The sequence below is a fragment of the Paroedura picta genome, chromosome 10 (assembly GCF_049243985.1).
Source record: "Paroedura picta isolate Pp20150507F chromosome 10, Ppicta_v3.0, whole genome shotgun sequence".
Taxonomy (NCBI): Eukaryota; Metazoa; Chordata; class Lepidosauria; order Squamata; family Gekkonidae; genus Paroedura; species Paroedura picta.
In genome coordinates this window covers 38,739,890-38,760,067 of record NC_135378.1, presented here as the reverse complement: position 1 = coordinate 38,760,067, position 20,178 = coordinate 38,739,890, and the positions used below count along the sequence as shown (strand labels likewise).

At 41.6% G+C, this 20,178-nt stretch overlaps 1 protein-coding gene across 22 annotated transcripts in view; it reads left to right on the top strand.

Annotated features, from left to right (window-relative positions):
* Positions 1-20,178, top strand: part of TENM3 (teneurin transmembrane protein 3) — a 1,688,047-nt gene that overhangs the window by 594,342 nt on the left and 1,073,527 nt on the right. For all 22 annotated transcript variants that reach the window (XM_077302333.1, XM_077302335.1, XM_077302356.1 and 19 more), the window contains exon 4: positions 7,881-8,055. The gene's annotated coding sequence lies outside the window, so the exon portion shown is untranslated. The remainder of the gene's footprint in view (positions 1-7,880; positions 8,056-20,178) is intronic.

Genomic DNA, 20,178 nt, shown 5'->3' with positions numbered 1-20,178 from the left:
TTCAGCCAAAAGGCCACCATTATCTAGTCCCAGAATTTACCAGTGAACTGAGATGGTACAATGATTGTTAGAACATGGAAAGGCTAAGCACTTGAATGCTAATCTGGACTAGCCTAAATTGTGGGAATTTTTGGGGCTCCCGACCAGAATCAACCTCCAGCATCTCCAGGTAAAAGGAATGGATGGGAGGTGATGTTAAAGCCCTCTGCTTGAGTCCTTGGAAAGTAGTTTCCAGTCAGAATTGACAATACTAATCTTGATATATGTGTAATGATTAGTACTGATAAGTTATAATTATCACTAGTAAGGCAGCTTCATGTTTGTAAATGTACTTGGATTGTAATAATGGCATGTGTCTGGAGAGGCAGCCTATAATTGTTGTAAATAAATGTCATACCACAAGGGGCCTTTGGGTCAGGTGTGAAGTGGAGGAGGCTGGGAACAGCATTAAGAAAAGCTACACATTGGCTTATAGAAAAAGAGAAAGGCAGGCCTGAACACGGAGAGTACATAATGAGCGGGTAGTGTATAAACAGCCAGAATTAGGGTCCTCAGAAGAAAAGGCAGCCTAGGCAATAAAAGTAGAGACATCCCTAGTTAGTAAAAGCCTATTCAGATACAAGCCAAGCGACTTAGGGAGTGGGCATGTTAAGAGGAAAGACAAAAAGGCCAGATTGTGAGGAAGGATTGGAGAGAAAGACAGTTGATTGGAAAGGAGAGGAATATACACAATTGGAAAAGTCTGGGGATTCAGGAGGGGCCAAATAGACAGTATTTCTGGGCAGAAAAGTCTGCTTTTTTTTGGGGGGGGGGTTGGTCATCTTAAAGGCTGACCCTGTGATAAGGGTGCAGTGGCTAGAGGTCCATACAAGGAATCCTAAGCAGTAATCTGGTCTAGGAGCATGAGCCAAATATTGATATAGGCAGGTGAAGAAGATAAGGAGACAGGCTATAGGCTATAATCAGGTATTTGAACCTGTGACTCTATATATTGAGGAACAATAATTACAACCTAATTGATCTCCTGGTATCAGCTTGTTTCTAGGGAGACTGGAGGCTGATGGAACACCTGGGTAAAGAAGTTGCCCCTGGCAATGGAGGCTTCAAAGTAATAAATTACAGTTATCACTTGATCACATGAATGCCTGAACCACATAAAACAAGTCATCGCATATCACTGTCTTATCAGATTAAGTAATTACCAAATAATACTAGTAAAGCAGGAAGATAACAAGACAATCCCTGATGGGCTTATCATGTGTTACATTCTAGTTATCACTTTAAACTGTGAATGCTTTCTCTACCAAGAAGAAGAAGAAGAAGAGTTGGTTCTTATATGCCGCTTTTCTCTACCCGAAGGAGTCTCAAAGCAGTTTACAGTTGCCTTCCCTTTCTTCTCCCCACAACAGACACACTGTGAGGTGGGTGAGGCTGAGAGAGCCCTGATATTCCTGCTCAGCCAGAACAACTTTATCAGGGCTGTGGTGAGCCCTAAGGTCACCCAGCTGGCTGCATGTGGGGGAGTGCAGAATCAAACCCAGCTCGCCAGATTAGAATTCCACACTCCTAACCACTACACCAAGCTGGTTCCTACAGTTTCTCTAGAGGAAGATCCACAGATAGTGAATTGTGTGTAGTAATTTGTTAATGATTTCAAATGAAATCTGCAGGCAGGATGAAAAAAAAAACAAGGCTGTGTATTTGTGGCTGGCTGTCTACATGGCAAAGAAGATATATAGGCCCATTACACATGCAAATTTTCAGAGCGGTAAACCTTTAATCTTGATTTCAGATTCTATGCCCACCTTTATGCACAATTCTACTTTCTACTTGTGTATTTATTCTGCAACTGCAATTTAAAAAAAACACTTTTCTAATTCAGGGTGGAATGACACTTGTGACATGTAGAGATTGTGCCCAAAGTTTTTGTAAAAAATGCAATTGCCCTATTGCAGCTATGCAGTAGTGGACAAGTGTCTTTCATTTAAATCCTTGTGGTTCAGGTTTTCTGCATGTATTTTGGAGTTAGTTTGTTTAATGAAACAGAGCAGAAAGGAATGCATGCAAAGGGTTGTTAAAACTGGCAAACAACTGAGGCACCATTTCCCATATTGCTAAGCACTAGGCAATTCTCTGCTGTGTTGCTGACCACTGTGAAAAATGGGAGAGAGTTACACAATCTCATAATATGTGGCAACAGGTTGAGAGTACAGAATGCATAGTAGAACATACATCCACTGCAAGCTGTGATTGTTTGCAACATATGTGTATGTGCATACACACATACACCTGTGCAAAGGTGGCTGCAGCAACAGCATGTTTTGCGCAGAACTGCAATTTTTCCTAGGGGAGCAGTCCTCTGCAGAAGCTCTGGAGAGCTTTTTCTTTAGTTTTGTGCACCTAAATTGAAACAAAAATTCGCAGTATTTTTGCCAATGCCCTAGTGCAGCTGTATAATAACACTAATTTATTGCCGTTTCTTGCAAATTTGCATGGTTTTCTCTTAATTTGATCCTGCACACTGGTTGTGATCTTGGCAGTTTTTAAAAGCCTGTCCTGTACAGATTCCACTCTTACCTCTAAATATATAAATCCCAAGTGATCCCCAAGTTCACCATTTTGCAGAAGGTCAGTGTGGCCAATCCAACATTTTAATATTCGGCTCCCAGAGACTGCCAAAATGTCCCTCTTCACACACACAGATCTTTGTTCACTAAAGCATTAGAAGGGGAAATGTTTTCACAGCTCTAGGTTTCCCATCCCCATCCCTCCCTCTTTCTTTACATCTCATGCCAATTTCGAGCTGATGCCAACCCCCCACCCCCCGTTTTATTTTGTTTGCATGCAGCATTTAATTTCTTTTTGTAAGAGCCAGCTTGGTGTAGTGGTTAAGAGTGTTAGCTTCTAATCTGGTGAGCCAGGCTTGATTTCCCGCTCCTCCTCCATATGAAGCCAGCTGGATGACCTTGGGCTTGCCACATCCCCGATAAAGCTGTTCTGCCCAAGCAGTAATATCAGGACTCTCTCAGTCTCGTCTACCTCATAGGGTGTCTGTTATTGGTAGAGGAAAGGGAAGGCAATTATAAGCCCCTTTGAAACTTCTGGTTGAGAAAAGCATATCAAAACCATTTTTTTCCTTTTTGCATTGGGGACACTGCTGTTTCCCTACTCTCCAATTCCCCTTTCAAAACAACACAGGCAAGGGACTAAACCTCATACAACTCCTTTTAAACTTTCTCCCCATCTGTCCATATCTCCCAGGTCTGGCTGCTCCCACCATATCTGAGAGGGAGCCCCCCCCCCCAGACACAGGCCCTCGGGAATGAGACGCGGGGGTGGGGAGAGGCAGGGTTAAAATAACCTTGCCTGAGGCTGATGGAGCGGAGGGACTGAAGGGATGAGGCAGGATAAGGAAGGAAAGGAGCACATGGCAGTGGTGGGGGTCAGTAGAGACAAGGAGAAAGCAGAGTGAGAGAGATGGAGCAAGGAGTGGAAAGAGGAAGAAGAAACAAGGTGGAGGAGAAAGAGGACTGAGGAGGGTCTGAAGGCCTGAACAATGTGAAGGTGTCTCCATTTAGAGGGAAGCCTGACCTCGGAAGCAGCTGGGAGCAGGAAGATGAGGACAGCAGCTCTGACTAGTCATCAGACAGCTCTTGTGATGGCATAAAGAAATGCCCTGTCACCATTCCCCTTTTGCCTTCTGTAACCTACCATTACTTGCAATAAAGAAAGATGACCCAAAAGGGGTGCAACCACAACCATCCTTGTCATCACCCAGACCTCATACCATCATTGAAAAAAACAAAAAAGAATCCAGAAATCCAAAAGTCTTATATCTTCAAAAATTGGAGGTGTGTGTGTGTGGGGGGGAGGAATGGAACTTGTACGCTGATAAGGGGGGAGGATGGTGGAAGATGCAGAGTGGGTAGAATGACCTCGAAGTGGTTAGGGAGTGAACTTCAAGGGGTGGCAAAAGGGGGCAAAATCCAAAAGAATCTGTATGCTTTTGAACTATGATTGGAAGTTAAACAAGGGGAAAATTAGCACAAAAGCACCCTTAAAAAGTCCAGAAAAACAGTGACCAAAAAGTTAACTAAGCACTGAAGGAAGGAAAATCAATCCAGAATGACAAAGAACACTTGTCAGATGTGCATGTTGAAAGTTAGAGGAAGCACCTCAGCATAATAAACCATAATAAATTAGAGATCAGTTATATTTTGAATACTATGGAAATCAAGTTATTTTCTCCAATGTAAAGTAGTTGCCAAACTCCAGGTGGGTACTGGAGATTCCCCAGAATCACAACTGATCTCCATGCTACAAAGTTCAGTTCCTATAGATGCCAGTCTTCAGGTAGAAAGTGGGGATCCTACAGAATTACAGTTCCCCTCCAGACTACAGAGATCAGTTCTCCTGCCCAAAATGGATGCTTTGAAGGGTGGCATCTATGGCATTGTAGCCTACTGCTATCCCTATCCTCTCAGGCTCCATCCCCAAATCTTCAGGAGTTTCAAAACCTGGATCTGGCAACCCTACCTCCCCATTCCCCACCAATGTCCAAAAAAAAGAAAAGAAAAATGTTTCTCCTTTCACATTTCTAATTGTCATAGTGTTCTACAGCAATATCTGCATTCTTAATGGTTTAACATTGTGTTTATTTTTAGATTTGTGAGCCATTGTAAGGTTGTGAATACATACATTGTATTGTGGGTGAATCTGAAAGTGTATTACTATAAAAATATGAATGTAAATTAACACATTTGTGTTATGGAAGAAGATAAATAATGATTTAGAGCAACCAGGGATTTTATCTAGCTTTGTTCATATTTTAATAGTTTACTCCCCTTTTCGTGGGATCAGTAATTAAGACTCTGACATTCTAGAAAGCATAAATCCTGCTGAGATATTTGTTGGGAGTATCCTCTTGATGTGAATTCAAAACAACAAAAATACATTTTTCAGGGTCTAAACAAGCTGTTTTGAACTAAGTTTAAGCACAATTGAATGGTAAAGCAGTATGGAGTACTGAAACCGTTTTAGAAATGACAGACTGCACTTTTCAAAGCTTGAAGTGCTGTACAAACAGGTAGAGGAATGTGAAGTGTTAATTTTTCACAGAGCAAGGTAGCCTTGCCTGACAGCCTTTTCCAAGCGATCTGGTTAGCATCAGCTGAGCCGAGAGACACTTTAGAGCTGAATGCTGAGAAGAATTAATTCAGGCCCATTCCGCACAATGGAAAAAAAGTAACGTGATTGGCACTGCATGGGCCACCACAGGATTTTGTAGCATCCTAACTTCATTTTACACTCAAGAGCCATCCCCACTTTTCTCTCCACGATCGTGGTGTTTGCAGCATTCCTCACCTCCTTCTGAAGAGTGAGGAACATGCTATGAGCTTCCAGCGCCTCCCCCAGCTTGCGCCCGTCAATCAGTCCCAACAACCAACCACCTTGGAGCGTGGCAGTGTAAACCCTCTCGACTCCCAGTGAACTCTTTTTTTTAATATGAATTATGCAATGAAATGAGAATCCGTTTATTCTCATATGCATTGGTTGGGACATGTTTATAAACCATCCTGCAGCCTTGCAAACGCCCATTCATTGGTCCAGTGGCTTTGCCATTTTTTAAAAAGACAGTGAAACTCCGCTCCCAGAAATGAAGGGGGCGAAATTGAGGATGGGACATCACCTCACGTGATGATTACTGCCCTTGCCTCCTGACTCTCCCTTGGCTGGCTGCTTGCAGCAGTTGATGGGATTTTCCCAGGAGAATCCACTTTTTGTGATTACATGGATCTCATTACAAACTGGGAGATGAAGCAAGATCAGTGCTGGGACCAGGCAAGAGGCTGATGGGGTCATTTAATACACCAAAAAAAGGTGTCTACGTAAGGTGATGATCTTGCTGAGTTTTCATTGTGCAGAATGGCCCTCAGAATTCAAGCCTGATTGAGGGTGATTCCACACCAGTGGCACCACTCCGGGTCACTGTCGGTGTGTTGCGGCAGAACAGTATGCTTCCACACTTCTTGTGTCCCCATGGGGGACACATATCAGCAATGGAGCTGGTCTGCCATTTTCTGCATCCTTGCAGGGGACACATTTTGGAAGCTGATCCAGTCTAGTCTGGTGTGGTTAGAAACTACTTTTAGAAACATGAAAAAGAAGAACTGGGTTTTTGTACCCTACTTCTTACTACCTGAAGGAGTCTCAAAGTAGCTTATAATCACCCCCTCCTCTCCCCGCAACAGACACCCTGCAAAGTAGGTGAGACTGAGAGAGCTGTGAGAGAACTGTGACTGGCCCAGCATCACCCAGCCACCTGCATTTGGAAGAGTGGAAAATCAAACCAAGTTCTCAAAATTAGAGGCCACTGCAGCAAGCTGTAAGCGTCAGTTAAAAAAAAAACTGGCATTTTGAGAGAAGGGGGTTGGGTACTGGGAAGTGCTTACCATTCTTCTGGAAACCAAGAGTCATAGGGGGGAAAGTGTACTGGAGTATTTGGGGAAAACAGTGGAACAAAAGCCTCTCAACATAAAAATTTAAGACACTGTGAAAGCTTATCAAACTCTCATTAGCCTGAAATATAAGAACTAAAGTCTGTACATGTTCTGATTTTGCCTCAGAAATTTCAAGTCCTGATTTCACCTGACCTTTCCCCTGAATATTAAATATAATATTATTTTATATTTGAATTTCAAATTACCTCATGTGCCATTTAAGCTTTTTAAGTTAAAGGGGGCTCCTAGGCCTTCCTTCATGTTCTTGGGCTGAGCCAACAGCCAGCCAAAATATCATATTGTGACAGGATAGAACAGTCAAAGTCCTTCAACAAAGAAGAAAACACAACCAAGAAGAAAACACATTACTTCCTGACATCACAGTCAGGAAAGGGAAAGAAAAACTGAGGGAAAATCTTGCCTTGAAGGGAGGGAAGTGGACAGGACTCTCATACTGTCATTGATAAATAGAATCTCTTTTTGAAAGTCATTGCATTCAATTATATTTTTAGAATTTTAATTATGTGCCTTAAAGAATAAAGATACTCCAGGCTCCATTTGTTTATCATGGAAGGCCTGGAAAAAAATGAGGACAGAGCTTCATGGCTTGTGCAGGGGTTGCAGAGAGAGAGAGAGAGAGAGAGAGAGAGAGAGAGAGAGAGAGAGAGAGATGACTTTTAATTCGACAAGTTCAGAGAGATTTCTTAGTTTGACGCGCACAGCAGGGGGTCTTTGAGCGCCTGGCAATACTTCAGCATTCTGAGCTTTGAAAGTCTTTCCCTGCAGCAGAAATTGTATCAAAAGCCAATGATAATATTCCCTGCAAGGTAAAGCACCCTATTGAAGATTTCTAGAGCTGTTTATTTATTCATCACAGTTTTTCCCCTCCCTCTTTTAGGACATATATATAGGTAATAATTCACATGGAAGATATAAAAATGCAAATAAATAAATAAATTCATTAATCTTTTGCCTTGTTATATTTATTTGGAGATTACATATAGTCAAAACTACCACCAACCTTGTTTCCAAATATATACCTGTACCTTTACAATACTGGTCTTTCTGTTTTTTGTTTTCTTTTTAATACAGTTGTCATTTCAGTCTACAATCTTCCACCTACTGGGTACTGAAGATATTTATGTTTATCTCCTAGAAAGCTTTCAAAGTAATTAATTAATGTTACAGAAGGATATTAAATTTCTTGAGGGGGGAATCTATTAAACTCAGAATTATAAAAAAAATAGTTTCAGATGACAGCTTTTTATAGCCAAGGTTAAAGCTGTATTTATATGCCACAGATAAAATATTTTCATATTGTAGTAGTACCATCTCAGGGTAAAGAAAAAAAAATCTTTTTGTTGTGTTTGGTCTCTGCAGTGAAGCCAGAAGTGTGAGACTACAACAACTTTTCCCTGGTGTAATGTCATTGTCGGTTATCACCGTAGCAGAATCAGCCAACTCGGTGAAGATAAAAAACACCCCTCTTCTTCTTCTTCTCCCCGGTCGTTCAACTGCCAGTGGCATTCAAAGTGACCTTGCCTTGTAAATATTGGTGAGTGGTCATGAGGAGAAAAATACTTACCTACTAAAAGAAAACGTGCTTTAAAACATGTGGTGGCTTGGGGGTAGAACACTGTAAAACTGTGTTTTCACATGGGGTGGACATGCACCAAAGTGGAGTATATATTAAGGTGACCAGTTTTTAACATTGGTAAAGCGGGACACCATTGACCGGGAGGGGGGGGGTGATTAAAAATTTGGTCTATATGGAGCAACAATTTTTTCATAGAATGCATAGAATGCAAAATAGTATTGTAATATATATTTTTTCATTGCAACATAAGTACAATTTGCCAGGTGCCTGGAGATGCCCCTCCAAAAGTGGGACAATCTGGTCACCTTAGTATGAAGAGGACTATCTGGTGCGTGTACCATGGTCCGTATTAACCTACATTTCTATTTTTTATTTTTAAACAGCAAGTTAGTGTGCTCATTATGCACTTCAAGAGCTACATAGCAAAGAAATATTCTACATTTGGAGGGAGGGTACACCTGGAACCTCTGCATCTCAGAAGCAAATTATATGTTAATATAAATTGTCTAAAAGCTTTGCAGAAGCTCTGTTGCTCCTGCATTTGCAGCTCCAGAGCAACAGAGACATGGGAAGTGTGTCACATGGACCAGTCCCACTCCCTGGTAGTTTTTGAAACTGTATACTCGGTGGATATGTCCAGATTTAGCCTTTCCCACATCTGCAATAATATATATATTTAAAAACACACAAAAGAGGCATCCATCCATGCATCATGACCGAATCAGAGCTCTGGGTATAGTGAATATCAGCCATCTGGTGTCCTCTGAAAATAAGAAAAAAAAGATGTGTGTTCCAATAATCACTGTCTCATATCCAGGCATGCCACAATATGTGGTTATTAACATTCCCTGATCAAAATTTCAGAATTAATCGGCACTTTGGAGCTGTGGAGTCTGAAATAACAAGCATCCATTGTACTCTATGGACTGCTATCATCTGGAATATGAAAAATTCCTCCAATCCTATCTCTTGTAAAAATAGAAACTCTTGAAAGAAGACAGCTGGCAGTCTTAACAATGACTTCTTTCCCTTCTTTTTGAAACCTTTACTGATACATTGCATCCTTTAAAAAACTCATTGATGGGCTTAACCTGGCAGTGATGCAGGAAGTTCTCAAGTGCTTGGTTTTTTTAAGGTTGGTAGTACCATTTATAAAATATAAACTCTGTGGGACCCAGATCTGGTTTGGGATCATGCTGCGAGCATGGTGTTTTGATATCTTTTCCCAAAGAATCCTAACCTAAACTGTCCCTGTAGAGCTGCAAACAGCTATACAGATAATGAGATCTTATATTTTCCCCTATTGGTGCAATGGCAACTTTAATCATTGGCTGCTTCAGATTAGGATAGTGTTGATGGACAAGGGTTAAGGTGCAGTGTTCCTGCTGATGGCTGGCATCTGGTAGGAGAATGAAGGGCAGAGATATGGGGAGAGCATACAAACATATCATTTTCAGAACAAGATACTTCCTCTGTTTTATTAGTTGTGTCTTATTATTCATATTCAAGAGCAAATGTGTTGTGTAGATGTTATTTTCCTGTCCTATTCTGTATGAGGAAAGGTGACAAGATACAGGAGAGGGACTTAACCCAGATAGCATATCAGTATTTTTTAAGTATTGCCACACTATTTTTCAGATGTTTTCAGGGAAAATATATAAAAAGCTTTAAAGACATGTTTGCCACTTTGAAGTCTGTGTCTCTGAACTACACATAGAAGCTTAATGAGGACACTTCCATGCTGCTTGGTACAAATACTGATTGACTATACATACTTGTATGAGCAATCCCCAGTCTTAGACAAGTGTTACTTTTCCTACCCATTGAGGTTATATTTACAAGACTCTAGCTGTAAGATTGTCCTTGCACTTCAGATATGCTTAATTTTGTTGCTAATAATGATCTAAAGCCTAGGCTTTGTTTTTGAATAATAATAATTACTGCTGGTTGAAGTAAGGCAGGCATCATGACAATCTGTTTCATATAATATATTTCTGGTAAGGGCTTGGAGGAGAAGCTGGTCTCATGGCTTAAGTGCCACTCAGAGCTCAACACCCACTCAGGGCCTCCACCTCTGACCACCCCCTCCTCCTTCCACTTCCCTCCAAGGCTCAGAGGTTGCAGATCTCTGCTGCATGAGAGCTGCCCCTGCCGGTAAATTCCCTAACAGCTGCCTGCAGCATTTCCAGGTTCTGGGGAGGGGGAGGCCCATCCACACAATTCTTCCACCCCACCCCACCCTACCCCCAATCTAGTGCCCATTGAATTCCTAAATGCAGTGGGCTTGGCCCCTAGTCTTATAATTCCCCAAAAGTATATTCATAGTAGAAAGCAGTTACACTATACTCATATAAACCACAAGAGTTGCTGCACAGAATTCCTTGTAGGTATCATTTTGAGGAAAAGAAGTTCATGCAATGTCAGTTCATACAGACAGAGAATATTTTGGTCATTAACTTAGCAATATTGACCATGAACCATTTCTAACTTTTTGCAACATTCAAGAATAATTTTTAATATTAAATATATGGGACTGTTTCTCAAGTTGTGCTGTGACAGACTGTAGATAAAAATGGTGACTTTTAAAAAATGAATAATTGCTGTTTATTCATTCTTCTCCTTTGGGGAGATCTTTAGGCGAAAAAATGAAGACAATTAGAGGCAGCCTTCTTTTTTAAAAATAAAATTTTCGTATTCAAAAAGTGTTTTGATAAGTTGATTTGTTTGATTACAGAGGGAGCCCTAAAATGCAAATTTCTTTACGATAAAACACATTGTGCTTTGTGTAATTTCCCTGAAAAGTATTTTGAGATACAATGTTCACAAAACTAGCTGACTGTGGCAGAGGGTATCATGATAAATTCTGCCCACATGTTTTAACATGCTGTTTTTGAAATTTGCCTGTCTTCTTGAGCTGCCTGCCAGTTCTGAAATGCAAACTGTCAAAGCAATAGTTCTACCTCAAATGACTTTCTTGCAAGAGAAACAGCAGTGATTATTTATTTGGCAAGTGTGTGGGTGTGGGGGGGGGGAGAAGCCCTGGAACCATTATGCTTTAAACCAGGCCTATGGATCTTGTTTAGCAACAAGATCCATTTGGGAAGAGTACACAGCTGGGAGGCACTATAATTTACAAACAGTTATCGAGAAAAGTGGGAAATGTGACATTGTTATTTAAGAGGGACTTTGGTGACCTCCATGGACAACATACTGCCTAGCATCCAGTCAATTTATCAGGCCAACAAGCAAGGATGACAGGTAGCAGCCTAAGCTGGAATTTGAGGGGAAAGGCTAGCTTAGTAGGCAGAGTTGTTTTAGATGTCTTGGCTTCACCAAGGCCCATTATGCACGGCCGCCGAAACAGCGATTTCGGGTCACATGGAAAACGCGGAGGGGAAAGAAGCGAAGCAAACCACTTATGCAAAGGACGGGACGCAATGGCTGCAAAACCCAGAGTAACCGATTATGCACATGGCAACCCCGGTGCTGCTTTTGGTTGCGCCCCGGTCACCCGGAAGCTGCGCTTTCTTCCGTGTTTCGCTAACGCGGCATTTTCGGCAGCATGTACCGAATCTGCAGCCAGTTGCAGCCGGCTCCGTGCGTTATTGCTGATTTTAGTCACCGCCATTCCACCCCGAATGTGCGCTATTCCTCCCGTGCATAATGGGCCCAAGTAATGAAGGAAATGCCCTAGAGAGATGTAAAGACCTGTAGCTGGTTATAAGTGAGGAGAGGCAGGCTTGTCCATATCTGAAAGAGAATGCATGCTCAATCAGGATTTGTAAATTGGTTAGGTATAGGTCTAATATGGGATGCTGTCTGAAAGTGACTCATTTTTTCCATGGTTGATTACCCAAGTGTGTAGGGGAGAGGGGGGTTTGCTACATTACCCCAAAACTGAAACAAAGAAAGAAACCAACTGGTGTCCTCAAATCCTTGAGCTAAATGTGACCTTTTGAAGGAGATGGAATCTGACATGGTGAGATGGACATTCTCCTGCCTGGTACATTCGGATGTTTTACAGGTTCCTACTCAGTTCTGCACATAAAGGCAAAGAAAAATTGCTTTATTTAGTTTGGCTTTTCATCCAAAAAACCCAACTTAAAGATCATTATCTGCATACTAATTATGACTTTATTGCAGGTGAAAATTTTATATCCCTTTGTCTAATAAATATGTGTGAATGGAAGAAAGAACAGTTTGGAATTCTTTACATGTTGTGTGCTTTTTCATCCATGAAGTCTTTCTTTTGATGAACAGTATGTTATGGTGTGCTTGGAAAATGCCCTGTGAGGAAACTGGGCTTATTAATAGACTCATGAATTCATGAATAATATTCTTCTTGTAGTATATGATTCATATCAGTAGAAATTATGCTTACGATTTTAGTAAATGTTAATGCAGTAAATTGTGGATGAATTCAGGGTAGGGGAATCAATGGGATCAAAAGGATGTAATTGTTTGTTTATTTATTATTTATTAGATTTCTATACCGCCGCTCCCAGCAAGCTAGCTAATGGCGGTTCACAATACAACACATCATAAAACAGCATAATCCAATTCCTTAAAAGCATCATAACAATATAGTTACTAATAATCCCTAAAATACAAAAAATTAGAATGGCAGTACAATATAAAAATATAAACTTCTGCCCAAATTATTATTATTATTATTATTATTTTTCACTCAGAGCCCTTTCACCAGTATGGATTCCAATCTTAAGAATTGGTGATAGAACAACCAGAGAATAGATCACCAACCCATTCTAATATCGAGCCCAGGAACCAGAGGGAGGAGACCCAATCTCAAACCCTGGGATCTTAACCCAGCCTCAACCAAATGCCTGGCAGAAGATCTCCATCTTGTAGGCCCTGTGGAACCCAGAGAGCTTCATCAGGACCTGCAGCTCTTCTGGGAGCTCATTCCACCAGGAAAAAGCCCTGGTCGAGGCCAGGCATTCCTCCCGGGACCCCAGGGACAAAGTGCCCTGCGGGGGATATAAGGACATAAGCAGTCCCGGTGATTCAAGGACAGGTAGGGTGCTAGTAGCCATGCTTGGCACAGATGAAAGAATGCCATTTGAGCTACCAACATGACCTGAGCGTCCATGGATAGTGAGGCATCAAAGATCACGCTCAAATTCCTGGCTAGAGGCACAGATATCAGTTGTACCCCATCTAGGCAGGGGAAGACACACTTCCTGATCCTGCCCTCTTTGGCCTAGTCACAGGAACTCCATTTTGGAGGGGTTGATCCATCCAGCCACTGCTTCCAAACAACTGGCAAATGTTTTTTCAGGGGATATCCGGCCAGCTGTTCATCAGGAGATAAAGCCATGTGTCATCTGCATTGGGAAGCATTGAGAAGTTGGAAAAACACTGTTAATTTACATTTTATATAGTTTTTGTATACAAAATATGATTTTTCACTGAATACAGAACATGCTGTTGGGGTGTGTGTATGAAGTTCTGGCAAGTTGCATGCAAGGGATTTTAAGGGCAAGTGAAAAGCAGAAGTCTTCCTCTGCAGATTTTTCCTTGGGGTCTCCCTTCCAAGCACTGACACTAATTGCTTTCAAAATCTAATGAGATCAGGCTATACCATGCCACCTTCTCTCCACTGTTAGTTAAGCATCTTTTTAAAAATTCCATTAGGCCTGATTGGATTACCTGTTCATCAATGGCCAGGTTTAAAAAATCATCAGATATAATTCTATAGTAACATACATTTCTCTCCCTTCACCCAGACCAACGACTTACTGGGTGGCCCACCACACCCCTCTCTCCCATCTACCAAGAGAATCACAGTGTTGGGGGGACTTGCATCCAACCATCCACCTCCCCTCCCTTCCCATGTCCAGTCACAGTAATGAGAGCTGCTAGAGGTATTCCTTCCATCACATCTACCCACTTGCCTCCAATGCTGAAACTTCAGTGATAGGAGAGAGGACAGTGGAGGAGAGAAGGATCTGTTTCTTTCTTAACTGCTTGTCTCCAGTAATGCATTGTTATGTCAGTGGGTGTGGGATATTGGAGGTTGCCCCTCATTCTCACCTCACTGTCCACATGCCTTCAGTGAAACCAGCAAGGGAGGAGAAGGCCCCAGGAGTAAGCAACACCTCTGTGGTTTGGGGTTTTATTTTTACCCCTGCCTTTTAAAGATATGGCTGTGATGGCTATTAGATATATTGACAAGTAGGGAACCTTCATGTAGTGTTCAGGAGTGCGGACTTCTAATCTGGCATGCCAGGTTTGATATCAAACTGGCTTCAGCCAGGGCCTCAGTTTGGTACAACACGCTTCCTAGGGACCTAAGGGCTCTGTAGGATCTTGGACAGTTCCACAGTGCCTACAAGACAGAGTTGTTTTGCCAGGCCTAAAATGGTAAGGATCCAAGTTGCCATATTTTGGACCAGTTGGACTTTCTAGAGCAATTTCAAATACAGCCCTGCTTATCGTGAGCTACGTTAGTTTAGCCTGGAGGTGACTGTTGCATGGATCAATCTGGCTAGATCAGGCACTGATAGGTAAGGTGTTAGCTTGGTATTGAGGTTTGTATAGATGGTGAAATACCCTGCAGATGGCATTTGTGTCCTGAGACTCCATGGATAAAGAGTCATCCAGGATTATGCCCAGTCTCTTGACTGTGGTTTAAGATGTCAGTTGGAAGCCATCAAGAGCTGAGAGTTGCACTCCCTTATCTTCAGTCTATCAACCCAGGCAGAGATTTAACTTCAGCCAACTCCAATTGAGCACGTCCACCATGGCCTTCAGACATCTCGTCGAAGGACCTGAGGATCTAGACAAATGGCTATTCATAAACAGAAAAAGGCAGAAACTCTGAACTAGATGGATGAGGGGGCAAATGTAGATGTTAAATAACATTGGGAAGGGAACAGCTCCATGTGGAACCCCACATTCCAGGGCACACTGTTGGCAGGTTATCTACCCTGATGCCACTCTCTGACCCTGACTTTGAAGAAAAGACTGCAGCCATTTAAAGGCCATGCTCTGGATCCCTATGTTACTTAGGTGTTGGACTAATTGCCCATGATGGACAGTGTCAAATGCTACTGTCAAGTATAGAAAGAACAGAAGTGCCAGCCTGCATAAATCCATCTGCCTTTAGAGATCAAGGGCAATCAGAACAGTGTCCACCCCATGACCAGGTTAAAAGCCAGACTTAAATGAATCAAGAATTGATGGTTTGTCCAGGAAACTCCATAGCTGATCTGCAACTTCCTGCCCAGCTGCCTTTCAAACAAACAACAAATGTGAAACTGGACAGTAATTAGTTGGGTCTAATGGGCCCAGTCCCATTTTTTTTTCAAAAGTGGCCTAACCGTGGCCATTTTTAGCCTCTCATAAAGCTAGGAACATTAATAATATCCTGGGGAAAGCTGCCACCAAATATGATACCCCCATTCACTTCCCTCCCTCAGATGTGAGATTTTCCCTCCAGTTTTCTTTCCCTTTCTGACTAAATCTTCCTAGGTATCTTTTCTGAAGAACTGGCTGTCACCCTGTCACAGTATGAGATTTTGGCTGTTGGCTGAACATAGGAGCCTGAGAGCACCTTCTTTGTGGTGGCCATTAACTCAAACCCCCAAAGTTCAATACCCAACAAACTTGGTGTGCAAGTAGAGGAGAGTGAGATCCCCTGCAAGTTTGGCATTTCTAGCACACTTGGTGGTGGTGGTGGTGGGGGGGGGGGGAATTCTGCTGCATTACAAAGTTCATGAACCAGTTTAGTTAATTTGAGGTAATTTTAATTCAGTTCAGTTTGTGGTTCAATTTGTGGACCCACCACACACCACAATCCAATCCACATTTCCCCAATTCATGCTTGTATCTAGTTGGTTTATAGTGGTTTAAACAAATAGAACTAAAATATTTCCATTAATACATTCGGATGAGTACTGAACTCCTTCATGTACAAAGATCCTGATGACCTATGTGTAATGTCTGCAAATGTCTAATCATTTGATAGTAAAGAGAACTGCCATAAGAATCTGCTATATAATCTAATGAAGAATAGCTGAGTTGGGAACTTAATGACCGATTCCAAATGGAGGCATAAAACTCGCCCCACCTCCTGCTTGTAAGCGTCCTGATGGGACACCCCCCTCACATTTCCCCACCACCTCATTGCAGCTTTTGCCTCCCGATGAGGTGGCAAGAGAGAACAACCCAAAATTCTCCCCCTGCTCCTCGGCTTGTCAATCACAGCAAGCCACCAATCCCATCACAGCAGTTATCTTGGGGACTCCAAAAATTTTTTTAACACCACAACACCAAAACTTTAAGAAATTAACCCTTCTGCAGTACTGTGGGATCATACCACAACAATGAAATATTCCCCCTTAGATCTCTTTTCAGGATTCTTATAATGGTCTGTCTTTATTTTTGGGTACATTTTTGATAGGCTGGCCATGATAATTGGACCCCGACTGTGTGTTCACAGTAACGATTTAAGACAGAGAGCATGGATGCCAAACTAACAGGGAGAGGGTTGCTGCTTTGCCACACACACTTTGCCACACACACTTTGTGGTGTGTGGTGGATCCACAAATTGAACCACAAACTCCTTCCCCATTCATACACAACTGCCAGAAAACACACATAGGAATGTGTTTTGGCTGCCCAATCACAAAATTACCAAGCACAACGAGGAGAATATTTTATTTTTATGGAGGGCACACATCTTTGCGGTCCCGTAGCATTGTGGACCGCACCAGGGGTTTTTTTTAATACTCAATCCAGAAATGGAGAGGAGAGGGTGAATGTGAGGGTGAGCAAAATGCATGTTTCTCCCTCCACACAGTCTTGCCTCTGATTGCTCCCTGATGTGAAGCATGACAAAAAGTGGCAAATTGGGTTTCGGTGGTTTCCCTCATTGTGAAGCAAATCTTGGGAAAACTTGTATCAGCTACTTGAAAGCTCTGGGTTGCTGCCAGCATCATATGGAAGTAGCACTAAAACCTACAAGCAACGAAAATTCCTCATGTGGAATCGGTTAGTGTATCTTTTCAAACCTGGGCTTTGGCATCATTTGCCTGGTCTTACCATAGAGCTGCTCAAGGAAAACAGTCTTCAGGGTTGGACCAACCATTTAACTTACATGGAATTATTTTAATGGGTTGCGGTCCTTGGCTACTGTCAGTCAGAAAGAGTCAAAAATAAGAGTTGGTTCTTATGCTGCATTTCTGTACTCCAAGCTCAGGAGTCTCAAAGTGACTTCTTCTCCCACAATAGGCACCTTGTGAGTAGGTAAGGCTGAGAGAGTTCTGTGACTGGCCCAAGGTTACCTGGCAGGCTTCAAATGGAAGGGAGAGGACTCAAAGCTGGTTCTCCAGATTAGAGTCCATTGCTCTTAACAATTCTGGTATTCTGGCTCTCTGGCTTAGTTGCTCTACTATTGCTGCAGGTACCACTCAGCTGAGCCCTGGGAAACAGGACCTGTAAATGGATTTTTCCTTTCCTGTACTCTCATCTATCCAGTGCCAGGTTCAAGTTCAGTAGGTCCTGTAACACGGGCTTGTAGAACCACATGCATCATATCATTTTTGGCTTGCTCCTGGACCATTCTAATTTCTCAGTCTATTCCTGGCACTTAGGTTAGTATAGTAGGAAGCGAACTAAGCCCATTTGACCCTTGCAGTAAACTGAAAGGTTGTTGCATCTTAAGTGCCAAGTTTCAAAGGTGGGTGGGGGAGAAGCATTTTTCTTTCTGTAGGTCCCCAGAGAAAAATTTTAAAAATAACATGCAGTTCATTTTCTGATAAAGACATAGGGCTCCTCTTCTTCCTACCTGCTTCTTTGTGTCCCTTCTTATGGAGCAGAAATTAGCTATTAACATCCAGGGACATTTTTATTTTAAGATCACGTTAAAACAAAATGCAAATCTAGGCTATTTGAAGACACTTGTCGATGATGTTTTCAGCCTGACACCAGGTCAGCTCTGAATATCCTTATTAGGCTTTTCTCTGTTGGATATGTAATCTTTGCTAAATGTTTTGAAAGGAAAGAATGAAATAAATTGCCCTATTTGGGGCCTTTTTTCATCTATATAGAGTTGTGTAGCTCCAGTAGACCTGAAAATTGCCCAGAGAAAAACTTTTTCAGAACACAGTGCTTTTGAGGCAGAAATTGCTTCTTTCTGCAGTATCATCTAAAGGACAGGATGAGAGGAGAGGACAAGAAGTGGCTACCACATAGAAAAGTTGTAAAGTGCATCTTACATAACAAAGCAGTTCAGGTAGTTTTGTTTTCTGTATTTGATTACAAAAGGCTAAACAGACTAAAAAAAGTGTCTGAACAGAAGCATCACCATTTAGAAGCAAGTTTTGCAAGTCTGCCCTTTATCCCACCTGAGGCTGCTCATTGTTGTTATGGGGCATTCAGCATGGATGAAGAAAATCAGAGTGTTTGTCAGTAGCTCCAGAAACTCCAGGCACAGTAGGAGGGGAGGGGGAGTCTTCATCCCCTTGATTTTATCTGTTTGTCATGTCCTATGGTTGTTTGAAATCGCTTGCTGTATAATAAATAAAAGTGGCTTTCCCCCTTTTGATGTTTATTTGAAAGTGCATTTGTGTGTGTTCAACTTCTTACAGAAATTTACAAATACAAAATAAAGCAGGGAAGGGTAGGTGAAGAAGGTGCAGAAGGAGGGAAGGAAGGAAGGAAATGTGCCATCTATATGCTAAGAGATGGGAAGAAAGTTTGGACCTATTATCATGATAATGGGTCAGTTGAGGTTTGTCAGAGTTTGGGGTATTAATCTTAATACACATTCACATTCTTTAATTGCTCCTTTGGTGCTCTAATGGCATTGGCTGTGAATCTGTGCAATATTAACAGTATTATGTGCTTCTATAGTATGAAGCAGTAATACCACATGGGTATTAAAAACTATATAAAAGGTGTCACATGCTTTTGTTTTTCGAGATTTAATGTTGTTATTTTTTTAAAACCTAAAATGATCAAGACTCTACAATTAAAATGGGGATTGTCCAGACTTTGCCATCTGGGAAATCAATGCTCTACCTTTCCCTGCTTGCAAATGGAAAACAAAAAACAAAACTGGATAATATGTCTCCCAGGATTCCCAAATAAACCTGGTGGAAAGTATTCATCTTGGGATTTTTTTCCCTTATAGCTTTCTCCATTATTGCTGCTCTTAGTTTCATTCTCATCTTTATTAGAGCCTAGCTATCTGGCCTTTTGCAGAATAAGAGAATGTTAACCATTATCTATCTTCTGACATGGGTTGGTGAGCTGCTTGATAATCAATTGATAGACTTCATTGATCCATTGCAGAAGTCTGAGCATTATGAAAAATTGTGACATTTGTGGAATTAGCGGTATGTTTCTACAATGGCCAGAGAAAGTTTTGAAATTGTTTATGATCTGCTGTCTACTTTTAAATTGTTATTAAAATATAGATAGAGCCACACTATTGGATATTGTGCATCTGTAATTATTCACCTCTTGGATTTTAGTGACAGGAAAATCCCAAAGATGAGCAATTACAATAGTGCAGTATCCTATCATATATGGATTCAACAATAGCTGAACAGTTCCTACAAGTAAAAAGTTGCCTGCTTCAACATAACGTTTCATCATTAAAAAAAAAATCCTCCTGCTGTACAGCACATCCCAGCTACTTCTCTGAGAAAATCGCATTTTCTTACTGCACACCATGACAGCATTTAATGCTCTTCTCCAAAGTAGTGAGTATTTTATAGTACAGCATATTAACCAAGCTAATTATAGGACTTGGATATTCTTCTATTTGCTGTCAGTGCATGCTATTGTTTACCTCATGGCAACTCATATGGTAATGATATTTGAACATTATTACCTAGAATGTCTTTTTTGTAGTTGTTGTTATGAGTTCCACAAGAAACCAATGAAACCACTACCATGTTAAAATGACTATAGAATTGCTGGAAAATGATATACAGCAGGTGGTCCTCCTTGTCATTACGCATGGAAACTCTTGAGCAGCAGCCATCCTTCAGCCTCTGCTGCTGTTTCTCCCAAGTACAATACATTGTCTTGTGGCTGCCTGTCTTTGC